Source organism: Canis lupus, chromosome 14 (assembly GCF_048164855.1).
Source record: "Canis lupus baileyi chromosome 14, mCanLup2.hap1, whole genome shotgun sequence".
NCBI lineage: Eukaryota > Metazoa > Chordata > Mammalia > Carnivora > Canidae > Canis > Canis lupus.
In genome coordinates this window covers 24,976,584-25,000,069 of record NC_132851.1, presented here as the reverse complement: position 1 = coordinate 25,000,069, position 23,486 = coordinate 24,976,584, and the positions used below count along the sequence as shown (strand labels likewise).

The 23,486-nt window shown below is 37.4% G+C and overlaps 1 protein-coding gene across 7 annotated transcripts in view; it reads right to left on the bottom strand.

Annotated features, from left to right (window-relative positions):
• The window catches only part of NSMCE2 (NSE2 (MMS21) homolog, SMC5-SMC6 complex SUMO ligase), a 214,300-nt gene that overhangs the window by 180,809 nt on the left and 10,005 nt on the right, over positions 1 to 23,486 (bottom strand). The window contains exon 2 of one of the 7 annotated variants that reach the window (XM_072774480.1): positions 19,371 to 19,422. The exons of the other annotated variants lie outside the window; for them this stretch is intronic. The gene's annotated coding sequence lies outside the window, so the exon portion shown is untranslated. The remainder of the gene's footprint in view (positions 1 to 19,370; positions 19,423 to 23,486) is intronic. 7 annotated transcript variants of the gene reach the window in all.

Here is a 23,486-nt window from a genome sequence, read left to right as displayed (position 1 = left end):
AAGGACAACCAGCTCCAACTCCTCCATGAATATCCAGGGAACAAACCCTCAGTGGTGAAAAGTCTTGGCCCCCAGCTCCAACATCTCAGCCCCATGTGATCCATTCTACCTAAGACACTAGGTAATGCCACTCAAATGCTATCAGACTGGGTCCCACAAAAGCTTTTCCAGATTCCTTACATAGAGGAAACTGATTAAGGAAATTGATTCTGGCTGCTAGGCCACAGAAATGGAAGTACAGCCACGCAAACGCAGTAGCAGAGACATGTTCAAGGGGAAGTCTTCGAATTGCAGAGATACTTCTCAGTGGAGCCAGTATCAAAACCATTTCTAGCGTCAATGCCTCTGACTGCCTTCCCCCAGTGGGGTCTGGAGGATCTATGAATATTCACATTTCTTCAATGTGCCACTCAATAAGCATTTATTACAATCAACCTTTGCTTGTATTAATCAAATGAACCTAAGTGACATACTTGAACATTCACTTATAAGCCAATAAATACATAAAGAAGTCTCATGGAGAGCTTGGGGAGTCTGCAAGGCCTGTGTAACACATATAGCACACTAATTAGGAAACTTCCTAAAAGCACAGTAACTAGCTTAAATAAATCCCCCTACCCTTGCCCCTGCAAATCAAGTCTAGAAGGCACAGATAATCTCTGATTTACATTACAAAATTATAAGTTTCTGTAAGTATGCCAATACCAGGGCTCTCTTCCTTCATATCTCCAGGTCTATACCCAGGGATCTTGGTCAGCCCCATCTCGAACACTGGGGACTGCTAATGGTACCCAAAGAACTTTAAAAATGTTATTTAGACCAGAAAGGGCCATAGAATTAAACCCATGTTTAAAAGACAGTCTCTCTTTCATCTTTCTTTTTCCTGTTCAGTGGCAAACCTTACAAAAATAATGATAGTCACACTGAAGGACGACTTCTTTTTAGACTGAAGTGTTCTGACATTTTTATAAAATAGTGTCTGAATGGATGCAGTTGGACTGCATATAATTTTCCTAAAGTCAAGCAAACCTATAATTATGCAATCTAAGCAGCCATGCTATTCATTAGACACGTCATCTGTTACTCAATGTCAAAATGCACTAACAGCAATATTATAACTATTACTATTCCCTGTTTGAAGTGTTGAATAAGGCATTAAAGTTACATGATCTGTACAACACTGAGAAGAAATGGGTGATTTCGTGTTGCAATCACTGCAACTTAAAATTCATGAGGCTTCAATGAGAGAAAGGTGATGGTAGGAACAAGTTATAAAAGCAAAATAGTAACAATCAATGCCAGTTGTCTTGAATATGAAAGACCAGGGCAAAATGAGGTGAAAAGATAGGTCTGAGAAAGAAATGGAGGATGACAAACTAGCTATTTTTATAGATGTAGACTCACGTAAGACAAATGGCAAGTCCTCTATTTATGACCAGAAGATCTAGGTAATACGCCTGTAGCAATATGGTAATTTTTACAGAGCACAGCATGGACTCATGAGAGTTTATCACCCAGGGTGATTTCCAAGATTGTCTAGGGTCTCTTCACATATTATTTGCTCAATATAATGGCATTTTAGGTCAAGATTAAAAATGGGGGAGAAGATTCTTTATCTTGGCTTCTCCAAGTTCAGGTGGACATGGTCAGGAAACCAATCAAGCTCTTGTTAAAACCAGCAACCAGTTTGGCAAAAAAGAGGAAGGTAAGTGATACAGCTAAGGGATGTAGCCTTTAGACCAACTATTCTAAATAAGGCCCCTCCCTAGCCACAGCTGCCTAGAGCTGCAGCCTAAGGCTTATGTGCTTGAGAAAAATAAAGTCTCTTCCCCCAAGGCCCAGCCCTGAGGTTTGGGAAACATAGCTGAAACAGGGCCAAGCACATGTAGTACCTAGAGCCAAGCAAGTACTCTCAGCAGCCCACCCGCCCCAGGTCCTCAGTAGAACTGTCTTCAGTGAAACAGACATGAAAAAGAAGGCACTCTCCCTCCTCTTTCCCCTAGCATGTCCATACACATCTCTGTACTACCTCTCTACACTACCAGATGTCTTTTTGCTTTGCTCTGCTGTTCTCTATGATCTCAGCCACAGATTCCCTTTCCAGAATCCTCCCTAATCTCCAGAATGGGACCAAATGCTTCATGCCTTATAGGTCCATAAAACTTCTCTACCTTTACAACTAGGACACATGTGAATGTGTGTGTTGGGGGGCACGCCCTTAAGACAAATTTCATCTACTTTTCCCTTCCAACTTTTTGTTCCTGATTCAACTGTATAGGCCAAGTTGTTTCCTGAAATTTTGTCCTAAACAAATAAAAATTGCAGAACCGGGTGTTTTTTTATTCTACAAAGTCATATACAGGCATGTCTGAACAGGAACAATACCAATTACATATAGTTGATATATTTTATCAATAAAATGCTGGTCTAAGACAAAGCAGCCATTTAGTGTTCTTATGGGGTTGCTGACTCCAATTCAACATGAATCACACACCCAGAAGGATCTGATAAATATCCATGCCATAAAGTACATATGTCTGTTTTGGCAAGGAGCAGGAGAAGAAAATGAGGCAGGGAATCGCCTGATTGGATTTTAAATTTCCTAGAACAGATGGGACCTGGAATAGAGAGATTTTTACTTTCTAAAACAGAAATCTCTTCCTAATCTCCTCAGTGATTTGTCTGTATTTTACAAACAAGAAATTTCTTCTTTCTGGATGAATTGAAACAAATGACAGTATAAATCATACCTTTCCCTCCCTCCACAAAAAAGGACCAAAATACAAAACTAAACCAAACCCATTCCTCTCTTAAAATACAGCTCCAACTATCTCTAGTAACATATACCTACATACACACCCACCTCTTTGAGTGGGTGTGTGTGTATGTTTTTCCTGGTAGCCTAGTATTAAGCAATCATTTAATATTCATCAGGAGTCAAATTTAATGACTTACTCACTGCTTGAGCAATATTTAATAGAAACTTGTTACTTCTCCCTACACTGTACTTTAGCCATAATTATTCCTCCCCACAGATATTAGTGTGGAGGAAAAGTTAAAACTGAATCCACATACTATAACTATAATCCACTGAAATAACAGTGAAGAGCAGAACAGTGTAGGGCACAAACTGGTACACGACTATAAATGCAGTGAATATGGGGGAAATCTTCAAGAAATATTGACCTTTATAATCCTCTTTACTCGTCTATACAATTTTCTTGTCAATAATACAAAAGGAAGTTGTATAATACAGTAATTCAAAAAGCCAGCTCTAGAGTCAGATTACATTCAAATCTAGGCTCTATTACTTGCTAGCTATGTGGTCTTTGAGTAGTCACTGTATTAGTTTCCTCCTCTGTGTAATGGGCACAGTAACTCATAAAGCCAATACAGGACAAAATGAGAAAACACAGACAAAATGGTCAGCACAGGGCGGCCCACAGTAAGCACAAACAAGATTCTGTCATTATAATTACTGCAGCATGGAAAACTACTCTGCAAATGGAATTAGTCTAAATGCTGAAAGCATTCTACCCTTAAACCAAAAGGTATCAAGTGAAGGTCCCCTCCTTAATGCAGTGGTTTTTCTAACTTGAGAACAAAGCACTCAAACTCACAAAACTGCAGTGCTCAATGAGAAGCTCTGTAAGCCTCCCCTGACCAATTAATGTCCAGAAACCCATTTACTTATTAGTATATGCTTGAGGCCTTATTATGTGCCAGGCAAGGGGGAAAATGCTTTTAAGCTAGGAGCAGCTACTCCTGCCCACAGAAGGTAGGAAAGGTTTAACAGGTGAGGAGATACACGTGTACTTGATCTTGAAAGATGAGTATGTGTGTACCAGATGTTCACCAGACCGAAGGAGAGGCTAAACGAATGCTTTCACCCCTTTCTACGGAGGCTGACTTTGAGTTTAAATTCTCAAAAATACTGAGGAGAAGAAAAGAGGAGAAAGGTATAGATTTTAAAAAAAGAACAAATCTTCACCGAAAATTGACAATGTGCCAGGCACTTTGAACATACTACTCATTCTATCCTTCGGTACAACAATGTGAATTAGGAGCTATTAAACATAATTCGATAAGGAAACTGATACTCATAGAGGTTAAATCATATGCCCCAGGTCACACAGGAACTGACCTCAGGTCTAACTTTAAAGTAGCATGGTATGTGGGTCTGACTTACTACACAGAAGCAAATAATCCACTCATGCAAAAGTCATGGAGTAATAAATGACCAGTTCTCTAGATAAAAGAATTCTCCTAAACATTACCTTCTTGTAAGAAAGAGGGAAAATAAAATTGACTTAAAGAGTTCTACACCAGAGTAATAGAGACCATCTTTCATTATATAGACAGGTATTTCCTTAGAATACATAGTTAATATTCCATAAACCACCATGGTAAAGGTAACTTAAAATATTGCCTGAAATAAATTCTATGAAGGATTAAGTCCACAAAATCATAGAAATAGTCTGTAGATACAATCTAGTCTCCACAAGTCATCAAAAGCACTATGAATCCCAGCTATGGGTAGCTATCATTTTAAAACATACTCACAGACCTTTTTTGGTTGCCTATTATAAGGCCTTGAATCTTCAAGGTCAAGTCTGTCTTCTATATGACTTAAACTCTTTTTCTATACCCTTCTTGCCCATTTCTTCTTATTTAATCCCTGGCAGACTCGAAGAAATAGTCAACTCAAGGCAGCAAGTAATATATATATGAGCATTTCTAGTCAATGTAATTTCAGTGACTGCTATTTCTCCTTGGTCTTCAAGCCCTTCATGGTGTCCAAATTCTAGCTAAAATGTGAGGCTGGAAGGCCCAGGAGGCTTAAGGGACAGAGCCTGGCTTTAACCTGGTTTGAAGTGAGACTTAAACCTCATGTGATTATTGAGCAAATTAAATGAGAACCTAGGTAAAGCACCCAATATGATGTCTTAAACACTGTAGACTCTTAATAAATAGAGCTTATTTTGCTGTTAACTGAGTGTGCTTTCCAGTATGCTTCAATACAAATCTTGTATTTTACTTAAAACTACTACTTAGTAAATCATGGGATCATCTCATCTATTTTTAAAAATTAATAAAGCATATAGTTGAGAAGTTAATTAAACACACAGCTGAAAAATTCAAACACTATAATAATGCGGTGTCTCCAATCCCCAAACTCCCTCCCCAGAAGCAACCTTGTATACATATACAAGAACCTTGTATAACGAGGTTCTCATTCCATGGAAATAGTCTATATATAAGGCACTCACTTTTAAAAAGAACAACAGAAATTAAGGCAAACCAATATACCAGGGAAAACAACATGAATATATTAAAAACAAGAAAGGAGAGATGCTAAACAAGGAATACAATATGGCTGTTAGAGGGGAACTTCCATTCACTCCTTGAATAAATATTTACCAAGCACTGAGCATGTAGATGTCTGACACACTGCTGGGTGGCCTGGACAGAGCAGCAAACAAGGTAAACCCTGTACCTTTTCTCAAACAGCTTATACAAATTTCCACTCCATGCAAAAATTTCTAAAAAGCCCTGATATGACTATCATGCCTTTGTTTGGCTCTTGGTATGGTGGGAAAGCTTGTTCTCTGCCAAACAGTTCTAATTATTAGAGCCCTTCCAAAAAGAGAGCTGATTCATCACCACCCTAGAACAATTCTAGGCAGTGAGAACAATAAATTTGAATTGCTCTTTTACACACATTAACTTATTTACACTTCATAACCTCCATATAGAGTGATCTTACTCTGTTTTATATGGCTGAGGAAATTGAGGCTCAGAGGTTAAGTGCTTCCACTGAAGTCATACCCCAATATCAGAATTAGGGCTTGAATCCTAGTTCTCAACAGCAGGGCTGCAGAAAAGCTACTTAGGGAGTCACACAGAAACAGTCAACTCTTCCAGATAATACTTTTTCAAAGATCTGAAGGTGGCTTTTAATATTCCCTATCCGTGAGTCTTTGCTTCTCCAGGATAAATAATGATCACCAGATTCATTCAACCCAGCCGACCTGCCTTCATTTAACCATGCTTCATTTGCTAGTGTCCCTTTTACAGATGGACTCCAGAAATTAAAAACAATTACAGCCACAGGTTAACCAATGAAGGCTATGATAACACTATTAGTGCATGTGTACTGCTGCGATAATGGGTTATTAGTTTTCTTTCAAGAAATTAAATAATAACATTTATTGAGCACTCACTGTGTACCCGACACTATGCTAAGCCATTTATACACATCATTTCACTCAATCCTTCTAATAACTCTGTGAAGGAGACACCATCATTACCCCCATGTGATAGAACAAAAGAATGGGCTCAGAGGGTTTAAGTTCCCTGAACCAAGGTTATATAGTCAATGAGCTATAGAGGGAACATTCAAATTTGGGTCTATTAAATAACAGAATCCATTCTTCTAACTATCTCAATAATCATCACCCTGTGGGCATAACCCATTTCTCCATGTCATAAGACTTTGCCAAATGCCTTTCTAAGATCTATTCATATTAGACTAAAAAGCATCCCTACTGTACCTGGGAAGTCACCACAATTAAAAAAAGGCGGGGGTGTCATGAGTGAAGAGGAACTAGGGTAATCAAGTTCAAAAATGAGATCAAAAAAAAAAAAGAAGGTTAATGATCTTTTGCTTACATGTGAATAGCAAATGCCATAGACCAGCCTACCTCTGTACTCATTTTAAATAAATTTATATCAGGAAAAAAAATCTCAAATGGGGTCAGCCTACTTTAAAATATAAATTTAATTAAACACCTTAACTAAATAGAAATTAAGTCCTCAAAAATATAAAAGTAAGTTTGAGGGGTGCCTGGGTGGCTCAGTCGTGAAGCATCCAACTCGAGTTCAGCTCAGGTCTTGATCTCAGGATTTGAGTTCAAGCCTCCATCAGGCTCCACACTAGGTGTGGAGCCACTTTAAAAAAAAAAGTATTAAAAAATAAGCTTGAGGAGATCTGATATGAAATTAGATTTTAAGATCTACGATGACAAGAATGATAATCTGTTATTTACCTCTCAAATGTTGGTCTAAAGTAATCTGTTCTGAGAAACATTTCTTTAAGGAAAGAGAGGCACAATCACAAAAACTGTATGTCACATTCCTGTCAGAGGATAATTCCTATGCTTGTTATTTTCAGAAAAATAAAATAAAGTTGATTTGTAGTGAACATGGCATAACGTAAAACTTGTCAGGTCACTTTATTGTACACCTGAGACTAACATTGTGTCAACTAGACTCAAATAAAAATAAAGAAATTTGATTTCACAAAAACAATGGCAGATCAATCTGTTAAAACTGAAATCACTGACAGCTCCAGAAAATAAATTTATCATAATTTACCACAAACATTATAACCATCCTGATACTGTGTGCTTCCTTATATTTGTACCTACACATAATGCAAGTTCTTGAGATCTTAGAATTCTTTTTCTCATTACATATCTTACCACTTCTAAGATGTTTTATTTTCATAACTCTGACTTAAATCATTAGTGATTCCCCATATTGTTTCTCTTGCCTTCTTTAAAAAACCTGTATCTTCTTTAACAAAGAAATAATGATCCATAAACAGTTAAATCTACTAGAAATGGCTCATAGAACTCTGTTGGGGAAAGTAAACTACTTTGGTAATGGGAATTATCCCCCACTAATATTTGTTTCTGGATGACACTTATAATGAAGTGCAAAGTAAGAAATAAAGAACTATTAATATTCAATGAGTAACTAACTGGTTCTGTAACACTATGGCACTATTTATAAAACGGGAGGTACCAATCAATCACATCCCACATATAGGTACACAGTCTCAGCACCCAAAGCGAACTAAACCACATGCAAAACCCAAACCCTGAAGTCACCTTAGACCCCTCCTCCCTCCTAGCAACTTCCTGATCTAACAACTCACCAGTTCTATCAATTCAGCCCACTCAAGTCAACTATTCTCTCCTTGCCTCCCTTTCCACAGCCTCCTTAATTTCAATCCTTATTATTTCTTCCTCCAATTACTGATTTGTTTCCTTAGTGATTTCCTTTTTCATCCTTTTTTCCCTCCAATGCTTCTTCCATGCTGTTACCAATGCCCAAGAACAAATCTGAGGCTACTCTCTTATTTGTCAAAAACCTACAAAAACGACTTCTGGCCAAAACTGCATAACAGGGACCAAATTTACTCTCCTGCTTGAAACAAAAATATTCAAACTGAAAATAAATAAATAACGGTTTGCAAGACACTAGACGTCATGCAAGAAGAGGAACTAGAGTGATAGGAAACATGAGGTGAAACCTGTGACTGTCCCCCTCTTACTGTCTTGAGAGTGTTTGCAGGCTGCAGGGCACACAATACCAATCAAAATCTCACCTGACTTTTTTTTTTTTTTGTAGAATTGACACAGATTCTAAAATTCATACGGAAAATGCAAAGGACTTAGAATAGGCAAAACAACCTTGAAAATGACCAAGTTGGAGGCCCAACACTACTCAGTTTCAAGAGTTACCATAAAGCTTCAGTAATCCAAATAGGGTGGTGTTGGGGTACAGACAAACAGATCAAAAGACCAAAACAGAGTCCAGAAATACAAATAGATGTATACAGACAACTGATTTGACAAAGGAGCTAAGGCAATTCAGTGAAGAAAGAATAGTCTTTTCAACAAGTTGCTGGTACAATTGGCTATCATAAGCAGAACAAAATAGAACACCTTTGATCCATATCTTGAGCCAAACACAAACATTTAGTCAAAATGGGTCACAAATCTAAATGTAACACCTAAAACTATAAAACTTCAGGGGAAAAATTATGTAGAAAACCTTTGAGATCTTGGGTTAAGAAAAGAGTTCTTAAATACAGCACTAAAAGCACAAGCCAATAAATTGATAAATTGGATATCAACAAAATTTAAAACTTCTGTTCCTCCAAATCTGTTAAGAGCACAGAGTGGGAGAAAATACTCACAAATCCCAAATCTCACAAAAAACTGTATTCAGAATATATACATATATGTATTCTCAAAATCCAATAATCATAAAATCATAAAATGCTGTAACAAGTGGGAACAAGATTTGAATAATACTTCACCAAAGAGGTAAATGCCAAATAAGCTGACAAAAAGGTATTTAACATTACTGATCAGTAGGGAAATGCAAATTAAAACACCATATAATACCACTGCGTACTTATTAAAGACGACTGCCATATCAAGTGATGAGGATGTGGAGGGGGCTACCCTAACGTATTCCAGATGCAGATTCCTAATTTCCAGACAACTATTACTACCAAAAAAGCACATTCTACCACATAGTATATAGGCCACGTTTAATATAATTTCATCTTATCATAATGACTCAGAAGGGACTTCAAATATCATAAAGTCTCTCAGTGTCATCATGGTTTTATTGTTACTATAAAGTATGAAAACATGAGTCAACAGAAATTTTTTATGTAGCAGATATCAAAGAAACCAGTTCTTAGTCTATAATTACCTCACAAAATTATGATTGCTTTTTATTATAATTTGTTTTCTCCAATCCAGTAGTTCTCAAAGTGTGGTCACCAGACCAGGTACATTAGCACCACCTGGGAACTTGCTAGAAATGCAAGCTCTCAGGCCCTCCACCAAACAATGGGATCCGAAACTCTGGGGTGGTTAACAGCAATCTGTATCTTAACAAGTCCTCTAAGTGATTCTGAAGCATGGTAAAATTGGAGATCCACTATTTTAATGTATGTTTTAAAGTTTAAATCATAGATTGCCTTTTCTCTGAGATTCTTTCTGAATCCACAGTATTTTAAGACCAAGAGGAACCGTTTACTTCACATCCACATTTTCAAGGAATCTAGAACTCAACCAGCTGTTTTCCTATTTTTATACTCTTGAATTATTTTAGGCCTTTTAAAAAGCTAGAAAACCAAAACTAAATCTAAGATCCCATAAATAATGCATTCTACAAAAGCCTTTGTTTTAAAACAAACTTTTCCACTTAAATATCCTAAGTCATTTACTCACATCTATTTTTGCAACTGCACCCAACATTCCTTCCAAATTTACCAGAATAGATTTGCTTCTAATTTCAGCTACAAATTGTCATCCTCCAGTGAATATCTGTACAACTTTTAATTAGGTTCATCGAAATGGAATGGATTTTTAAAATCACTCCAGTTATAAATTTTAATTGTTTCATAAAGAGACCTAAGATAGAAGCAGAATGAAAGCGGAAATGGTTTGGACCAAATCAGGACATCTGGGGCTGACGATATTGCTCAGAGATTTAGAGTTTTCTGGGGCTCAGTTCCCTTATTTGTAGGAGGGAGCTGGAGTAGATGACCTGAATAGGCCATTTCAAGTTTAAAGGTCTATAAATCTGTGCTCTTAGGGATCCCTGGGTGGCTCAGCAGTTGAGCATCTGCCTTCAGCCCAGGACGTGATCCTGGAGTCCTGGGATCGAGCCCCACATCAAGCTCCCTGCATGGAGCCTGCTTCTCCCTCTGCCTATGTCTCTGCCTCTCTCTCTCTGGCTCTCATGAATAAATAAATAAAAATTTTTTTTAAAAATCTGTGCTCTTACCCTTATGCTCTAGGGTACTGTAGTTTTTCATTAATGTGACATAGGCAAACCTTCTTTAAATGTTGTACTTGTTTTTAATCATTTAAAATTGTCTTAAGAAACATGCCTCTCTGTAGGACTCAAGAACATCATCACTATACTATTACTACTCCTTAGAGAGCTGAATACAGTAAAATATGAACACACACAAACTTTAAGTTGTGAAAGCACTGCAAAGTTAGTGTGATTTCAAGTCTCTTATCCCTAAGATTGGTTTATTTATCTGAGACTATGGGGATACACAGTATGAACCCCCAACGGCAAAGATTTCACAATGTCATAAATAACATGGACTTTGGAGGCAGAATGCCTGGCTTTGAATCCTGCACCTACCATTGAAGAACCTTTGTGATCTTGGGCGAGTTATCTAAACTTTCTCAATTTTACTTTTTTTTACATCAATCTTTTGTTAAGAGAAAATGATAATAGTATCTCTTTCACACAAATTAATTGAGCTAATCGACAAAGAGCACTTAGCACAGAATACACACTCAGTAGGCATTAGGATTTTTATTAGTATTACTTGCTAAGTCAGCCCTCTAATCAGAAGTTATCAGAACAAAAGTGCAATTCAATTTAATAAATACACAAGGATCCACCTGGTTGGTGCAAGTCATCTCACCATTCATTATAGAGGCAAGGGTTCTCGGACTTCTGAATGTACCAAGAACTGCTTAGGAGATTTGTTTAAAATGCTGATTCTTGGGCTCTGCTTCCAGAAGCTCCAAGTCTGCAATTTTTAAATAAACCTCCCAGATGTTTCTAAGGCAGGTTGTTGAGGGAGGGCTGCAGTTTAAGAAACATTTCTGCAGGAGTTTCAAAGAGAAGGAATCTCTTCCTTCAAGTTCCTACAATCTCTAAGCATTTTTTTCCATTTCAGAACTCACTGTGGCTACCTATTGCACCTATAAGATCTACTACTCCTCTAAACCCCAACAAACCCATGACTAATGAAAGTTCCTGATACAAGGGCTATTCTTGACCTTTAAAAACAGAAGATTCATGAACCCTGATTGCTGAGCTATAAACCTGATCATGGCTTCATTCATAGTCCTGGTCTCAGCACAGTGTTACACTTCCAACACTGCCACCAGCAGACATCACAGCCTATTCTCATTATAGGGCACATTTTCAAAGAGAGATTACACAGTGTCAAAACCCATACAGGGGCACCTGGGTGGCTCAGTTGGTTAAGCATCTGCCTTTGGCTTAGGTAACGATCTCAGGGTCCCAGGATTGAGCCCTGCATTGCATCGGGCTCCCTGCTCAGCAGGGAGTCTGCTTCTCCCTCTCCCTCTGACCCTCCCTACTATTTGTGCTCTCATTCACACATTCTCTCTCTAAATCAATAAAGTCTGAAAAAAAAAACATGTAAATTTAACTCGCAAAAATTTTAATGTATATAAAGCAGTAAGAACAAAGCAACAATCAGGGATCAGGGATGGAGGACAGAATGCAGACTATAACAAAGAAATATAGCCTTATTACAAATGTTTGAGTTGACCTCATTGCAGAGAGAGGGGGAACAGACCTAAGTAATCTTAAACAATGTTTTGAGTGAAAACTGTAAGACTAAAGGCTAAAGACCTGTACCTAGGCACTGCATACTAGCTGATGAAGCTTTTTGTCATGCGGGTACACGTTAATAATTCTGAAACTGTCTTATATGTAACTGGCGTCCAAAGAGTAAGTGAATGGATTGGTGGACAGTGCAAGGTCTCTATTAATATGGATGCATAAGACAGAAACTTGAATAACATCACTGATTTCTTCCTTTCTCTCAATTTTCATACTCAATAAATCATCAAGCTGCATTAATTATTTCTCTATTGTCTCTTAAGAATCTATTTCTTGAGGTGCCTGGGTGGCTCAGTCAGTTAAGCATTTGATTCTTGATTTCAGCTTAGGTCATGATCTCAGAGTCCTGAGATCAAGTCCCTGTTGAGCTCTGTACTTAGCACTGAGTCTGCTTGAGATTCTCTCTCTTCCTCTCCCTCTGTACCTTCCTCCTACTTGCATGTGTACACATGCACTAACACACTCTCTCTGATAATAAAATCTTAAAAAAAAAAAAAAGTCTACTACTAATCACCCAGTTCACCTTCCTAGTCCAAGCCCAAGTCACTATTATCTAATGCCAGAGGATGGAGTGCAACGGCCTCCCAATTGGGTGGCCTACTTCCACACTTGTTCCTATGAAGCCATTCTCCATATTATATCCATAGAATTAATGCAAAATATAAATGATCTTATTCCTATTTTTAAAACTTTTTAATAGCTTCTTACTGCCCTAAAGTCCAAATTCATTAATTTGACTTATGAGAGCTCACCCCATTCTGATACTTTCTTAATTCTCTCCAGGCGCTGTTCAGTACCCAGTGGCCATGTCTATTTTAGTCACTGCTGTATTTCCAATAACAAGTTCAGGTGGTATTAATTCTTTGATCCCTATGTGAATGCTACTTCCTCCGTGAGAGATAGACTCTATTTTCTTTATCCATGATAAAGAATAGCCCTGTGATGGATTTAAAAAACTGAACACTGGAAGTGATCTTCTGGGAACTTGAGAGCCCAGGTTTTAACAGATCTGGCAGCTTCCACTTCCTTCCTTTTAAAACAGCTACTATGCTGGGAGAAACCCAAACCACATGGAGAGACTTCTCAGGCTCTGATCGACAACTCCAGTTGAGTATCCAGTCAATAGTCAGCACCAATTGCCAACGATGTAAGTGAGCTACCCTGCAAGTTTCAACCCAGGCAATACCTCTAAATAAGTGGCCACCATCTTAACTATATGACTTGGGAATGGAAGAGCCTCTCAGCCCAGTTCAGTCAACCCACTGAGAATCATGGAACCTTAAAAAAAAAGTTTGTGGCTTTCAAACACATTAAGTGTTAGGTTAAGACAGTCTGTTTCACAGCAATATGAGCACATGTCATTATGGGTTGAAATCTCATTCCTGGTACCAATTTCATCTATTGGTACTTAACAAATTACCCCAATAAGCTCCATATCTTGATGTGAGGAACACCATGCAAATACTGTGATGGGAGGACTTACAAGGTGGCATCACTGGAGAACAGTTACTACTGCACATGAGAAATATGCAATACCTGTAATGCACACCCATCCTATATTTTAAACTTCATTTTTCTTTTTCAAATCTAGATTTAAAATGTGTTCTTGATGAAAAAAAGAAGTCACCTGTTAAACTCTAAAAGATGGTATCAAATTTTAGCAAATATATCTCCTCAAGGTTCTTTTGAGAAATCTATTCCCAAGGACACAATTAGGATCAACCAAAACCATTAAATAAATACAGAACAAAAGTAGGTTAAAATCTCTGTTCACATAGCAGTCACTTGGTCTCCTTGTGTTGTAACTATATTAAAATGTGAGGGGCAGATTATGTAAAGAATTATGCTCATATTCTGACAGGTTTCCCCACTGATAATATGGCCAAGAGTGGTAAGGATGAGAAGCAAAATCAATATTCTTGGAGTGAATATGCAAATACTTGTTAAACATCTGAGTGAAAAGTAAATTACTGGAACATATGATTAGTTAACCAAAAACTAAAAGAGGAAAAGGAAAGAAACTACTGCATAGTTGAGCATTTGAGATACCTCTTAGACCCTGCATGGTCATGTCTCATATGATTTGGGTCCAAGAGGTTTCTAGGTATTACAAGGATGTGATGTGTGAAGCCAGCAGGGTTTCTTACAGGAACAACTATTTGTTTTCTGCTTCGCAATTATTAAGTATCTAAACACAGGTGCACAGTGTACTCCAGAAATTATAAAATTTAAAACAAGTTGCAGATAACAACACTACCAATTTCATTATTATTAAGTTCCGGTCAAGATCCAGACACTCTCATAAGCTTATCAGCATTGAGAGAACAAAGAAAAGGCAGATACAGGGTAATTCTTTCAAATTTGAGAAATTCCAGAACTACCAAGAAACTCTGGAAGACTCTATTTCAAGAGAATAGAGAACACTGACAAAAACTGCATCTTCTATGTAACACATTACATAATCTCTCTTTGTTAACTAGTTAAAATGTCTATTTTAGACTGCCCCATAGGAACTCTGATCCTTTTCGCTTGAAATTAAATCCTATACTAATTTTCTAAAACTAGAACTTATTTCTGCTTCTTAAACCTATCAGAAATGTCATTTTCCTATTAGGGAGGTAATGCCCACCCTTCCCTACACACACACACACACACACACATACACACACACACAGCACTCACTCCACACACTGTCAGTGCCATTCCCCATCCTAACCTTGAGGCATACACTTTAAGGTGGTTTTCCACTAATTCTCTTTATTACCAAAGCAAGAGTTTACAGGCTGACCAGCCAAGGTAAACAAAGCACATAAAGTGTTTCAAAATAGGAACAACCACGAAAAGAAGACACTGTCCATATTTTACATGCAGTGAAAAGGAAGCTGAAGATCTAAAGTAATTGGTTCAAACCAACACAGCTAGTAGAAAGCAGAACTTGCATTTTTAACTCATGGCTATCTGTACGATTCTAATTTTGTATAGTACTAAATCTACACCAAGAGCTCTTAAGGATCTGTCTCTCACCTGCAAGAGGCCCAATTATTAACAAAAGCAAAATAACTGAGCAATAAAATGTGACTACTATGTGCTAAGTAAGCATAGCGGAGAGCGTTTTATATGTATTAACTCTTATGTCAACCTTAAATAAGGTGAAAGTGAGAAACACGTGTATGCAGGCACATAGTTAAATATTCATCAGATACCAGTTGCTATTTTACAATACTATCCCCGTTTTACAAGTGAAGAAACCAAAACTTACTTAAAGTCACAAGGCTAATAACTGCCAGAGCTGGGTTTGAACCCAGGTTACTTGATTCCAGAACTGGTTCTTAAAGTCCTAAGTTACTCTGGCTGGCCAACCAAAGCACTGTGCTGCCCTAATTTGGCCCAAAAAGGGAAAGAAGAAGGGAACCCAGCAGCAACCACAGCTTTGCTACATTGAGAGATGTACTACACAGTGCTGGACTAAGTGCTGAGCCATAAGTGGTGCTGAAAATACTAGAAAGGCCCAAATCAAAGCTGATCTTCCACCTAAAGCCCTGGCAGCTCCCTGAATCTGTCAGGTGTTGGGAATCAACTCTTTAGGGGTCTCATCACATCTGTGTGTCTTGCAAGCAGAGACACTAACTCCCCTTTTGTTCTAGACTATCTTTTCAAGATATCTGTATCATGCACAAAGCTTTAGAAGACTGAGTCAGTGTATTCCTCCAGAGCAGAGGGATGTGTATTAAAGATAATGTCTTCCTCTAGGGCCAAAAGTTGGGGATGTTTATTGCCCATTATAAAACTCTGGGTTCCTGGAGCTCAAGGGTCCTCAGTCATGACACAGACTACAGGATCACCCTGGACCCTTCCATATCAACCCTGTAAGGACTTGGGAGTTAGCAAGGCAAACCTATGGAAACACAATATTTCCACCACTTGATGTGTACCAACAAGTAAGAAAGACCTTTGTCTATGATCTGGGAGTCTCCTGTCTTCTGCCAGCATCCATAAAACTGTGGTAGACTATCTTGTTAGCTTGAAAGGGAGGTAAAACCTCAGAGGCTTTACAGATCTTCACACCATGCTCTTCACACCTCTTCTCATGTTTGCTTCCCTCAGAAATACCCTCTCCCACTCCACAGGAAATACTTACTCATCTTTTTGTCAACATCTCCTGTATGAAATTTCTCCTAAAAGTCCTCAGCTAGTATGGACTATTACCTCCATGGTGCCCTCACCCCATTGTTTCCTGAAACAGGTTTCTTTCACAGCACCTTTAAAACTTTATTTCACTTGCTTATTTCTGTGCTGTGCCAGTTAATCAATTTATTGCCTTTCAGGTCAAGATTCATTTTTTGATACATACTCTGTGATAATGGATGAAATTGCTTTAAGCATTTCTTCTTACAGTCAGCATAATGTTAAGCTTTCCCCATAGAGGGTGCTAGATGGAAACTGCAGGAGGAAGAGCTTTCTCTGGCAAATGCTATGCTTGATGAAAAGACAGGATGCTTTTGCCCTAAGATCAGGAACAAGATAAAGATGTCCGTTCTTGCCACTTCTACTTAACATCATACTGCAGGTTCTAGCCAGGGTAATTATGCAAGAAAAATAAACAAAAGGCAAATAGATTGGAAAGAAAGAAATAAACCTATGTCTACCCACAGATGGCATGATCTTGTATATAGGAAATCCTAAGGAATCTACTAAAGAAATTTTAAGCATTATTAAGAGAGTTCAGCAAGGCTGGAAGATGCAAGATCAACAGATAAAAATCAAGTGTATTTAATTGCAATAAACAATCTAAAAAAACTAAGAAAACAATTATTTATAATAGCATCAAAAAACCGAAATGTTTTGAAATTAATAAAGAAGTATAAAATTAATACTCTGAAAACACTGTTTTGATCAGATCTTGAAAGAAATTAAGATCTAAATAAATGTTAAAAAATTTCTATGGTCATGGATCAAAAGATCTGTTAATATCGTTAAGATAGTAACACTCTCTAAATTAATCTATAATTCATGCAACCCTATGAGAATCCCAGCTGGCTTCTTTGTAGAAACTGTCCTGCTGATCTTAAAATTCACACAGAATTACAAGAGATCCCAAATACCCAAAACAATCTTTAAAAAGAAGAACAAAATTTGAGGACTACACTTTCTAATTTCAAAACTAACTCCAAAGCAAGAAAACAGGGTGGTACTGGCATAAAGCTAGGTAGATAGAATTTCATCAATGGAACAGAACTGAGAACCCAAAATAAACTGTGTCTATGGTCTACTGATTTGCCAGCCAGTACCAAGATCATTGGGTAAAAGATCAAAGTATCAAGATCTCTGGGGAAAGAATGGTGCTGGGACAACTGGATAGCCATATGCAAAAGAATGAAACTGGACCCTTAATTCAAACTACAGATTAACTCAGAATGGATCCAAATGTGACAGCTAACTTATAAAATTCTTAGAAAAGAAAATAGGGATAAATTTGCATGACCTTTGATTCAGAAATGGGTCCTTAGGTTTGACACCAAAAGCACAAGCAACAGAAGAAAAAGTAGACAATTGGGACTTCATAAAAATTAAAAACATCTATGCTTCAAAGAACACTACCAAGAAAATAAAAAGATGACCCAAATAATGAAGAAAAAATTTGCAAATCATGTTTTTGATAATGAATTTGTATCTAGAACATATTAAGAACACTTATAACTCAAAAATATAAACAGAAATAACTCAATTTGAAAATGGGCCCTGAAAAAAAAAAAAAAAAAGGTGGGCACTGAATCTGAATAGACATTTCTCCAAAGAAACATACAAGTGGCCAGTAAGTTCAAAAGATGCTTCACATCATTAGTCACCAGGGAAATGCAAATCAAACCCACAATGAGATACCAACTTATAGACAAATCTTTGCAGGATTTCTTAACAATATCCAGATAATTATTAATAATAATCATCCAATGTTCATCAGTGGATGAATGCAAAAAGGGATGAAGTATTGATACATACTAGAACATGGATGAACCTTGAAAACATCATGTTAAGTGATGGAAGCCAATCCCTAAGGCCATGTAATATATGATTACATTTACTTTAAGTATCCAGAATAGGCAGGTCTGAGGAAGAAAGATTAGTGGCTTTTTAGGGCTGAGGAGAATGGGGAGACAGAGATAGGTGACAGTAAAAGGTACTAGAGTTCCTTTTTTTAGAGTTGATGAAAATGTTCTAAAATTAAAGTATCTGTGAATATATTAAAAACCACTAAGTTACACACTTTAAATGCTTGAACTATGTTGTACCTGAATTGTATCTCAATAAAGCTGTTATTTTTAAAAAGTCACCAAACAAAAGGACAAAAAAGCTAATGGAGATCAGAGGGGTGATTAACTAGGAAGGATGAAAAAGAAAACTAAGCTAGAATGAGTAAAATTCCATTAAGGTGAATTTAAGGTGATAAACCCTAAGTTACTGAAATAAATTTCACTACAGTTTAACTGTATCTTATAATGAGGGATTCTTTATTTATGGCACCAAACCTAATAACTATAGATATAAAGGCAATTAGGACTGGCTGAGGACATGAGGGCATACACAAGAATGACAGTGTGTAGGTGTGTGTGTGCAGGCGAACGCACACATAACAGAAGCTGTCTTGGATTTGAGTATCATCTAGCCAAACTAAACTTTGTGACTTCAGGCACATCTCTTAACCCGCCCTGAGCTTCAGCTCTCTCATCTGTCACATGTTGACTTCATTTTCATGGGATTACTAAGAAAGAAAATATCTGTAACAAGATCTAGAAATCTGTTGAGGGGTATCTTCCTATCTTTGTATTTCTAGCATAGTGTTTGTCAGATAACAGGTACTTAGTAAATATCTATGGAACTTTAAAACAAAACAAATGGCCCTTGGAAAGGAGAAAATTAAAATATAATTAAGTACATGCACTTTGATATGGACATACAAGATTTGAAAACCTTTACAAGTAGATTTTTCACATGATATATATGTATATATACAGGATATACATGTATATATACATACACATATATATAGTACCTTGATATTGAAGCTATCAAGGCTCACATTATGCTTTTATGTGAAATTAGAAATTACTTCCTACCAGTGATTTAATGAATTAGCCAAGAAAAAAAAAAAAAGTTACTTGCAAGAACATTTCTGCTGTTTTCTCCACAATCCCTTTTCAGGTCTCACTTCTTCGTTTTGATTGTGTAAAAAAAAAAAAAAAAAAAATTAAGATTTATTTATTTATTTATTTATTCATAATAGACAGAGAGAGAGAGAGAGAGAGAGAGAGAGAGGCAGAGACACAGGCAGAGGGAGAAGCAGCCTCCATGCCAGGAGCCCGACTTGGGACTCGATCCCGGGACTCCAGGACCACACCCTGGGCCACAGGGTGCCAAACCGCCGAGCTACCCAGGGATCCCCTGATTGTGTAAAATTTAACTCATTTTTCACCTCATATATATGAAAAGAGACTATCACAAATTGACTGTTGTCTAGACCAGGGGTCAGTCAGTAAAGTATAGCCTGCTACTGGTCAACATCTGTTCATTTATTATTGTTTATGGCAGAACTGGGTAGCTGCAACACAGACAGAAAGCCATAACTTGATTAGGAAACAGGATGTTCTTAACTGACTTTTTCAAATTCCCATATCTAGTGGTAGGAGTATAGACTTTATAAATAATTAAATGCAAAGAAGAGCTCTATTGTTTTGATGGATGAATGCTTGGCCAACACAGAGAAACCAAAGAGATCAGTTTGGCCTGGGTAGGAGAATATCTGCAGAAAAATGAGAATACTTAAGCTTGCCCTTGAAAGACGAATAGATGCCCTCTAAGCAGTCAACAGGGAGAGGAAGTCATGTGAACACAAGGAGGCTTGGCTAGCAAGGAGGCTTGACAGAGCATACTCGTGGAACTAAATCCAGTCAGTCTCTGGCACAGACCGAATACGAAGAGGGGTGTAGCCAGTGACATCATGAACATTCTTGTAAACTATGCTCTATGGTTTAAAATGGGCATAGAAATTAATAGCTACTATTTGCAGAGAGTAAATGCCAGATGGTTTGGTCATGGCTCGAGACATGATCAAACAAGGATGATCTAGAGACAATCCATTGTCATCAAGATTTATAAATACAGTCCTAGGAAAAACTTTTTTTAGTAAGCTCAGTAAGAGAACCTTGTAAGTCAATAATGAGAATTAGCACAGAATGGACTCTCCAAATTGTTTTAATGAAAACTCTCATCTTCAGGTACAATGGTGACACAGCCCAGTAAAATAGGGGCTGTCTCTACAACGAGCACAGGCATCTGCAATACTTGAGTAGATAAGAGGACTTATCTCAAAGCTTCCTGCAATTGTGAAGGGGTAAGTCACATAGGAATGGATTGAGGGCAGCTGGGGTGGCTCAGTGGTTTAGCGCCACCTTCGGGCGTGATCCTGGACACCCGGGATCAAGTCCCACATTGGGCTCCCTGCATGGAGCTTGCTTCTCCCTCTGCCTGTGTCTCTGCCTACGTCTCTGCCTCTCTCCCTCTCTCATGAATAAATAATAAAATCTTTAAAAGAAAAAAAAGCAACAACGGATTGAGAATATGAAAGAAATAATTAAAATGTGTTATTCCCAATCTGAAATAGGTTGTTGTGATAAATTAACCCTTTCAGAGAACGGTACATAGTCCTTGGTCAACCTCAAGGCTCAGTGTACACATATGTTAAACAGTCATGAATTATGTTACCTACCTACCCTATAGCATTGTTGTAAAGATTAGATGAATGAACACCCATAAGGCATGTAGAACACAGCTGGTCCACAAAAAGCACTGTGTCCACTATTATTAAGTTGCCTAATAAGTACAGTCTACGAAAGACATATGCCTACTGGATATAAAATCAGACTGCTAGGTCATAATGTAAAAAGTCATGACTGGGACAGATACGCTCATAATCTCATTGCGAACAAATCATTTACTACTATGAAGCTCTCCTTATCCTTACATGTATTTGTCTTATCTGCTAATTCAATTATTAGCTTCTTAAGGGCATGAGCCAATAAATAATTGGTGATTGATCAACATAAAGTGCTAACAATTAAGCTAAAAAAAGTGAAAACCAACCAAACTCAAGTAACTGTTTTGAATCAGCATTGTACAGGAGAGGGAGAAAAATCACTTCGCCTGAGCACTGCCCCAAGAAAAGGAAACCTAAATCTTTGTCTTAAAGTAAAACCCACCACTGCTGCCACCACCAGTTTAAAGACAGTAACTCTAGATTTTACAAATATTTTCTCTCCACCTCCTCTATCTACTGACTACTGCCTATAACTTCTCACTGGGTATAACTTTTCCAACTAACATTTGTTTCTCTTTACTTTTCAGCTACCTTCTTCTGGATCTGACACTACAAGAGCAGTAATAAATACAAAACCAAAGGGGTTGATAAAAGATGCCTCCCAGGTCCTTTTTCAATAAACTTCAGAAATATAATGAAACAGTGACGGAATCATTCTTAATCAACCATTATTATGGCAAATGGTGCCATAGAATGAAGGGAAAGGGCAGTCAAGTCAATGAAGCTCCCTCTCAATGTCAGTCTAGACGTAATTCTACAAGGTCTTCAAAGAAATTCTTGCAAGGAACTTGGTCAATACCAAGCAAAAAGTAGGTGTGGAGTCCCGGGATCGAGTCCCACATAGGGCTCCCTGCATGGAGCCTGCCTCTCCCTCTTCGGCCTGTGTCACTGCCTTTCTCTCTCTCTGTGTCTTTTGTGAATAAATAAATAAAATCTTAAAAAAAAAAAAAAAAAAGCAGGCGTGGGTGGAGCTAGCCCAGTGCTTTAGTACTTCTCCAAACTTGAGTTTTTAACTCCCATCTCCTAAGAGAACTAAGAGAAAGCCTGTCTCTGGAAGCAGCACCCAGGGACAAGCAAATTAGCATTTCCAAGGTCAATTGCTGACAGGCCTAATTGTTTACAGCAACTAAAGGATTCTGGCTGCTGCAGTTAAGAGGCTTGACCTTTCTGGCTTGCCCAATACCATAAGAAACTAATTTACCACATTAGCTACAAAATATCAAAGTACTGTAGGAATGGAGTCAAATCAGCATATGACATTTCAAACAGCATCAAATATTAATAGGATCTCCAGAAGTAAGCAATTTTAAGCTGGTTAAACAATCTGGGGAAGAACTTAAAATACCAATCATACCAGTGGTAGAGGAGCGACAAGCAGGCACACACAAAATCAGTAAATGGTATTACCTCGTTTTACCAACTGGTTTGATTTGAATAGTTCCCAAAACTACTAAAAAGCTGCAAAACTAGTTGATGTAACTACCCTTACAGATTCTTGCTCTCCTCCGATACCTGCTGCTGCCTATTACAGCAGCCATCTGCCACATGTGGCTATGAAACACGGCTGGTTGCCAGAATGAGATGAACTGAAGGATTCTGAACTTGTGTACAAAAATAAAAATGTAAAAACGAACTCAATTTTTATACTGATTACATGTTGAAATAATATTTTAGACATACAGAATTAAATAAAATATTACTAACAGTAAATTCTATCTTTTATAATGAGGATAATAGAAAAATTTAAATTTCACATGCAATTCACATTGTATTTTTATGGGACAGTGTGGCAAACTTCACATTTATGTAAAACACAAATATATAACTTTAGCTGTAAAGTACAGAGAGGAGATATAGGTCTGAATGATAAATAATCCTCTCTAAAATAATCAAATTGATTTCAACTGTTAATAACCAACCTAATAAAAGCTCCTTTCTGCTTGCTACCGACAAGTTTATTTTCTAAAAAGGAAACTGATGTTTTAAAAATCGATCCTAAAATCTGCTGTACTTTTGCCTTGAGTTGTCATCTCTGCCTAATATTAAACTAGCCTTAATTCTTTCCAATGATCAAAGATACATCATAAAATGCTAGTCTAATTTTTAATTCTGATCAAGTGATTCCAACTCAGTTTTCTTCTGTATTAGTTATTTTCATACACTGGTCACTAAAACCTAACTCATCTTTGCTCGAGATTAAAAAAAAAACAAAAATGATAATCAACAGAAAGATTATTCTCAAGAGTCTAGAAGTCAGTATTCAGATACTATATTGTTTAAAAACTAAAATATGACTCATTTACTATTTCAGAAAGTGACATCCCATTGTGAATAGGAGAGCTTAGCAAACAAGAGAGCAGAGCAAGCAATCATTTCCAACACATTCCATCATGTGGAGAAA